Below are 7,541 nucleotides of genomic sequence, written 5' to 3' on the forward strand. Positions count from 1 at the left end.
CAAGGGAGCAGTATGATATCATAGGCATTACTGAAACATGGTGGGATGAAACTCATGACTGGACAGTTAATTTAGAGGTTTATTCTCTTTTTCGGAAGGATTTGCCAAATAGAAGGGGAGGTGGAGTATGTTTATATGTTAAACCGGATCTAAAACCTATTATAAGGGATGATGTCTATGAAGGGAATGATGAAAATGTAGAGACTTTGTGGATAGAAATTAGCAGTGGAAATAAAAGTATGAAGAAAATGTTTGTGGGAATATGCTATAAACCACCAAATATCTGTGAGATTGAGGAAGATTAAATACTTTTGCAAATGGAGAAGGCATCAAAACTGGGTCATGTTTACATAATGGGGGATTTTAATTATCCAGACATAGACTGGGGCAATGAGATTAGCGTTACAACAAAAGGGAACAGGTTTTTGGGGGTGCTTAAAGACAATTATATGACCCAAATTATTGAGGAACCAACCAGGAGAGGGGCAGTTCTGGATTTGGTCATATCAAACAATGTAGAAGTAATAACAAATAGTCAAGACCTGGAACATTTGGGTAACAGTGATCATAACATGGTCTCATTTGAAATAAATTATCAAAAACAGATTACTTGGGTTCAACAAAGACCTTCAACTTTGGAAAGGCAGATTTTAATAAACTGAGGCCTAATCTAGTAGTAATACAATGGGATGATGTTTTTGCAGGGAAAATGTAGAAGATAAATGGGCAGTCTTTAAAACATTGTTAGAAAAGCACACTTATCAGTGTATACCCTTGGGTAATAAGTATAAAAGAAATAAGTCAAAACCAATGTGGCTAAATAAACAGGTAGGGAGGAAATGGACAAGAAGAGGAAGGCGTTTAGATTCTTTAAGTCAGAAGGGACAGAGACATCGTATCAGAATTATAAGGAATGTAACAAAAATTGCAAATTAGCAAAAATGGATAATGAAAAAAGGATTGCAATAGAAAGTAAGGTCAACCCTAAAAAATTCTTTAAGTACCTTAATAACAAAAAAATGAGAAAAGAAAATATAGGACCCTTTCACTGTGAGATGGGTAGGCAGATTATTGGAGATAAGGAAAAAGATGAGGTATTAAACACATTCTGTGCCTCTGTGTTTACCAGGGAAGAATCAAGTTCAATAGTAGTGCCGCAGGAGGAAGCCACAACTTCCATATTAATGAACAATTGGTTAACTGAGGAAGAAGTTCATAAGCGACTTGAAAAAATTAAAGTTAATAAGGCACCTGGCCCCGATGGCATACATCCAAGAGTTCTCAAGGAGTTAAGCTCAGTAATAGCAAAACCATTATATTTAATATTCAGGGACTCCATTTCCATAGGCTCAGTACCACAAGATTGGCGTAAAACAGATGTGGTGCCTATATTTAAAAAGGGAGCTAGATCACAACCGGGAAATTACAGACCTGTAAGCCTGACTTCAATAGTAGGGAAACTACTTGAAGGTTTAATACGGGATAATATTGAGGAATACCTAATGGAAAATAAAATTATTAGTAATAGTCAGCATGGATTTATGAAGGATAGATCTTGCCAAACTAACCTTATTTGTTTCTTTGAGGAGGTAAGTAGGAATCTAAACCAGGGTAATGCTGTTGATGTGGTCTACTTAGATTTTGCAAAGGCTTTTGATACGGTTTCACACAAGAGGTTGGTGTACAAAATAAAGAAAGTTGGACTCAAATTAAATGGAGATATATTGGGGGAATCCTTGATGGAGAAGGATTTAGGAGTGCTTGTAGACAGCATGCTTAGCAATAGTGCTCAATGTCATGCAGTAGCTGCAAAGGCAAACAAGATCTTATCTTGCATCAAACGGGCAATGGATGGAAGGGAAGTCAACATAATTATGCCCCTTTACAAAGCATTAGTAAGACCACACCTTGAATATGGAGTACAATTTTGGGCACCAATCCTAAGAAAAGACATTATGGAACTAGAGAGAGTGCATAGAAGAGCCACCAAATTAATAAAGGGGATGGACATTCTAACTTATGAGGAGAGGCTAGCTAAATTAGATTTATTTACATTAGAAAAGAGGCGTCTAAGAGGGGATATGATAACTATATACAAATATATTCAGGGTCAAAACAAGGAGCTTTCAAAAGAACTATTCATGCCACGGGCAGTACAAAGGACTCAGGGCCATCCCTTATGGTTGGAGGAAAGGAAATTTCACCAGCAACAAAGGAAAGGGTTCTTTACAGTAAGGGCATTTAAAATGTGGAATTCATTACCCATGAAGACTGTGATGGCAGACATTGTGTTCTTCACAGGCAAGCACTTGCAGTTAAGAAAATGTCTAAATCTCTAAAAAATGTGCTTGATGAGGTAATACAAATCATTAACTATGTAAAAGTTCAATCACTTCAATCCAGATTATTTAAAATTTGACAACAATAGATTTGTTCAAAAAAAGGTTGGACCTCTTTTTAAATGGGAAAGGTATACAGGGATATACCAAATAAGTATACATGGGAAGGATGTTGATCCAGGGATTAATCCGATTGCCAATTCTTGGAGTCAGGAAGGAATTAATTGTTCCCCTTAATGGGGTTTTTTGTTTGCCTTCCTCTGGATCAATAAGTATAGATATAGGATAAAGTATCTGTTGTCTAAATTTTGCATAGGTTGAACTTGATGGACGGAAGTCTTTTTTCAACCTCATCTACTATGTAACTTTGTAATTTTACACAACCAGTTTTGCTTATCTCTACGCATTAGTTTCCCTTATTTGCATTGCCAGGCACCAGTAACACAAAATGATGACAATATTTAACTTTTGGTGATGACCAAATCATGCCACATCTCATGAACAGTTTTGTCTCAAGAAGTGAATAATCTCTGTCTCTCTCTCTCAATCAATCGCTCTCTCTCTCTTTTCTCACACGCTCTCACTCTCAATCTCTCTCTTTTTCTCTCTTTTTCTCAATCTCTCTTTCCTCAATCTCTCTCTTTTTTTGAGTTTATAGAAAAATGTTGATATTTTTTTCTAAAACTGAACAAACAGTTCAGTAACAGTAAAAGAGTAACCACTTGAGTATAGTAACTACTAGTTTGAGAGAACCACTCACAGATGTCCAATGTCTTGTGCTGACAATCCGGAGCCAGGTGATTCTTCTGTTGCTAGTGTGATAATAAAAACTGCGTAGCTATAGAGTGGGATAGCTTGTTGTGTTATATGCCTCAATAATTACAGATCAACTCAGTAGTCACTAATCTTACAAATTCATAATGCACATCATAGACATTTTGTAAAATTAATCTTTTAACTCTAGGATTACAGTCAATGTTGACCTCATTTGAACACTCATGCCTTTGCTGAGACCAACATTTCCCATTTTTTTTGGCCACAGTACACTTTTTGGGCTTGGAATATATTGACGGAACACGTATAATATTCTGGTCGGGCATGGAAAGTTTTCAAACCCAAAACTTACAGCACCAATGCTCAAAAGCCTTTAAAAAATAAAATATATATATATATATATATATATATATATATATATATATATATATTTATATGTATGTATGTATATATATATATATATATATATATATATATATATATATATATATATATATATATATATATATATATATATACACCTAACAAATTAGGTATGGACAAATATTTTCAAATTTGGAGTTTTTATAAATTTGTTATTATTACAGAAAACTTTAGGAATATAAAAATAAATAACACTTGAAAGTATTTTGATAGATATAGTGTTTCTGCGTCAATGTATCCCAAATTTGGAACAATGCTGGAGAGCTGGATCCTCAGATCAGATGCAGCATCAAGTCTATGCCTGCATTTTGTTTTCGTTGCAGTGTAATACGAAAATCCATTTTCACATATTGTAAGTATATTGTAGCAAAAGGAGGAAGCACTCAAACTGCATGTTTAGCCACCTTCAGATACTCTCCTATAAGGTTCTTCCAAAAATTATTTAGTCAAAATTCGTTAAACTTTTGTTTCAGTTGAGTGTCAGAGATCGAGTCAATCAGACTCTCATAATCTTGTGCTAGAAAGCAGACTGGCCTGACTGTAGTTGCAAACGAATTTCTACCCCAAGCATTATCACCGTTTGACGGAGGGAAATATTCTAAGAGAGTGGACCACAAGTCAAGCAGGTGCTGTACAATGTCACTGCAAATTTCCTCTTCGTCAGTAGAATTAGTATCAATAAGAAAGTCACTAACCGTAGGAAAACAGTCAATGTTATTTTCTACTACAGACGAGGTCCAACATTCCAGTTTCCTTAATATGAAGAAATGATATCTATTGCAGTAAAACTGGTCACATTATTTACTTGCAGCAACCGATTCATTTCATTTTGTAAAAATATCTGCAAGGAACTCTAGTCTAATCAGCCACAAGGAACTTGTCAACCAGTCGTTGAAACGTTGTTGTGAACAATTTGTACAGGGAAATGCTAATAGTTCACTTCGAAGCTCAAAAAGTCTTATAAGCACTTTGCTACCATTTTTTCGCACAAAATTTTAAATAATCTGGATTGAAGTGATTGAACTTTTACATAGTTAATGATTTGTATTACCTCATCAAGCACATTTTTTAGATATTTAGACATTTTCTTAACTGCAAGTGCTTGCCTGTGAAGAACACAATGTCTGCCGGTGCTTTCTGATGCCACACTTTTTATTCATTGCAGTTCTCATAATCTTCCCAGCCATTGCTCTGGCAGCATCAGTACATACATCAATACATTTTCCCCAACGAATTCCTTGTTTTTTATTAAGTTGTCAAGGCGGTGGAATATTTATTCTACAGTCATGTTGCTTGGTAAAGATTCACATAAGAGCAGGTTCTCTTCAATAGCATTATCGGACATTTAACGGCCAAATACAAGAAGCCCAGAAAACCCTGATACGTCAATAGACTCATCAAGGGAGAAAAAGTGGCTCAGTGAGTAAAAACACTGATTATTTATAAACTACGACACTGAGTGAATCAGGTTCATTTCCTGGTGTCAGCTCATTGTGACCTTGGGCAAGTCACTTTAATTCCCTGAGTCTGAGGCACCAAAATGATATATTATAAACTCATCTGGGCACAGACTGTGTCTGTGTTGCATACCATGAACTATACTGTAATTGGAAAGCAAATTGGGAGAAAAGTGCTACAGTATATCAAATTAAGTTGTTATTTAGCATCAATAAATACCTATCACATATTTGCAGTCAGCAAACTAGCTCTTTTTCCATGTCAGCAGCAAGATCTTTAATACAGCATGCACCAGTATTGTTTAACAGCTGTACTTTGTCCATTATTTTACTGGACTGCTCGTTAAGCATGCACGTTATATATCTTTCGTCCAAGACTTGATGAGTGCATCTTCAAAAGTATGTGTTTCTCCTGTGATCACTATACGGTAACTTACTTTGTAAGATGCCTCTGTTGCACTTTCGTTGTCTGTGTTAGCCATTATTATCATTGACAGTTTACAACTTTCAAGTTGTTCTAGCTGTCTCCTATACAACTGACATCGTTGTCTTTGTATTCAGCATGGTTGGTTTCAAAATGCCTTTGTATTTTAGCAGGGGCCATAGAACTGTTGGATAGTATTTTGCTGCACACCACGCACTGCGAATCAGTACAATCTTTATTTCCAACGCCTGTAAATACGAAACACAAATAGCATTAATCATACTTTGGTTTCATTTTCTTACCGCCAGCTGCTAATTTGGTGGGTTTGGATGGGTGTTTAATCCGGGGCAGCTCACTAGCCGATTTTCCGCCAACAAAATGCTGCAATTGTCTATCCTCACTTTGAAGTTTGTTAATATTTTTGTCTTTTGTTTTGGTTGCACTTGGAGTACCAGAATAATCTGCTTTTTGTTTCGAAGTTCCTTTTTTCAGCCCATGATCCATGGCAAATGGGTTTAATATTTATATGTGGAAAACAATTTTTTTTCAAATAAATATTGCTATTAGAAGAAAGAAAATCAAATGCACGAGTACACAATGCAAACATCAGTATCTTACTAGTATGTCAGCCAACACAAAACAGTCTAAAAGCCTGTGAATGTGAGTCACATGGGGACCTATGCACTAAGCGCCAATAAAAAAATGGCCAGGGTTTTTCAGAGTTGCTGTCACAGTATGCAGAAAGCCTCGAATACCAGTGATAGCAACATTAACAAAAATGGTGAGTAGCTGGCGACGTGAAGATCGACCCTCTGATAAGGACTCACTCGGTGAGTTCTTTCTGCTGCAGAGAGAGAGAGACACCTCTCCCTGCGCAAATCTCGCCCGAAAATAATGTTTTTTTAATTTACATTTTATTACTATTGTATTGTAGCAGGGGGTCTCTGGAGCAGAACCGCTTTGATTTGAGGTCCGGGGACCCTCGGCTTCCCGAGATACAAGCCCTGTTATGAGGTGTCGGTATCTCCTATGCATTTGATTCCAATGGTCACGTGACACGGGACATTTAAATGCCTAGGAGGTAGCGGCACCCCATAACGGGGTCTGTATTTCGGGAAGCAGGGGGTCCCCGGTCCTCAAATAAACAAGGTTCTGCTCCTGAGACCCCGTTACCGTAGCGGCTGTCTGCTATAGTAATGAAGCTCCTTTAATGTAATTTTTATTAATAGGGTGCAGGAGCAGGGGGGGTCTTCTGAGCTGAAGCACTTTGATATCAGCCTCAGCGACCCCCTGCTTCCCTTGTTACAGGCCATGGTATGGGGCTTCGGGATTCAGTATCGCCCCCATTTTTAATCGTCCACATCACATGACCTGTGGATTTAAATAATGAAGGAGATACCGGCACCACATATCTGGGCCTATAACCCGGGAAGCAGGGTGTCCCCGAGGCTGAAATCAATGCTCTGCACACTAATAATAAAAATTACATTAAAGCAGCTTAATGACCTTAGCGGATAGCCCCTAAGCAATGAAGGGGTTAATGCACAATAGCAGCTTTATTGAGGGCAGAGGGGGTGAGTAAAATGGGTACTTGACCCTTCACTCAATGCCGTCTGCCCCCAATAAACACCAATACACAACCCACCCACCCCCTGTGCCCCACATAAAACCAGATTTTATATTTTTATACACAGGATTGATACAGAGGCTGGCGGGTGTCCCCAGGTGGTCCCTGCGGGTGCCCGTGGGCCTCCAGGGGGTCCCCGCGTGGTCCCCACGGGTGTCTGTGGGTCCTCGGTGGTTCCTACGAGTGTCTGAGTGCCTCCAGGGGGTCCCCACGGGTATCTGGGGGCCCTCGGGTGGTTTCTGCGAGTGTCTGTGGGCCTACAGGTGGTCCCCATGGGTGTCTGTGGGTCCTCTGGTGGTTCCTGCATGTGTCTGTGGGCCTCCAGGTGGTCCCCACGGGTGTCTGGGGGCCCCCGGGTGGTCAAAAGCTTAATCAAGCTTTTGAATTCAATTTTTATATAGCTAGGTTCCAAGAGGACTTAATACTTAATATATATTTTTTATATATTTTTAGATCTATTACATCCCACTCTATTAATTATGTGCCCTATGTATAAT

At 38.3% G+C, this 7,541-nt stretch overlaps 1 pseudogene; it reads right to left on the reverse strand.

The window, feature by feature from the left end:
• Positions 1-3,677: 3,677 nt before the first annotated feature.
• Positions 3,678-5,921, reverse strand: LOC142488199 (zinc finger BED domain-containing protein 5-like; annotated as a pseudogene).
• Between the last annotated feature and the right edge of the window lie 1,620 nt (positions 5,922-7,541).

This window comes from Ascaphus truei, chromosome 2 (genome assembly GCF_040206685.1).
Source record: "Ascaphus truei isolate aAscTru1 chromosome 2, aAscTru1.hap1, whole genome shotgun sequence".
In the NCBI taxonomy this organism is placed as follows: Eukaryota; Metazoa; Chordata; class Amphibia; order Anura; family Ascaphidae; genus Ascaphus; species Ascaphus truei.